Genomic DNA, 257 nt, shown 5'->3' with positions numbered 1-257 from the left:
GGGAGAGGGGGCAGGGCAGGGCAGGGCGAGCGGCGCCCCCCCGGGCGGGCCCATTTCCGTGCGGCCGGGCGCGCCGTCCCCGCGTGGGGCGTCTCGAGCCGTTGGCTGCTCCGCGCCGTTTGGCTCCTTCCCCTAGTAACAGCTTCCTGCCGCCGGCCCCGCTCCGCGCCTCACACTCACTCTCACACACACACACACGCGTGCGTTACCGCTCTTCCTCCTCGGGACTTCATCCCCCACCCCTCCCCCTCCCCCCC

This window comes from Gavialis gangeticus, unplaced genomic scaffold (assembly GCF_001723915.1).
Source record: "Gavialis gangeticus isolate Ggan-Ray unplaced genomic scaffold, GavGan_comp1, whole genome shotgun sequence".
Taxonomy (NCBI): domain Eukaryota; kingdom Metazoa; phylum Chordata; order Crocodylia; family Gavialidae; genus Gavialis; species Gavialis gangeticus.
Note: the sequence above shows the minus strand (reverse complement) of the source record.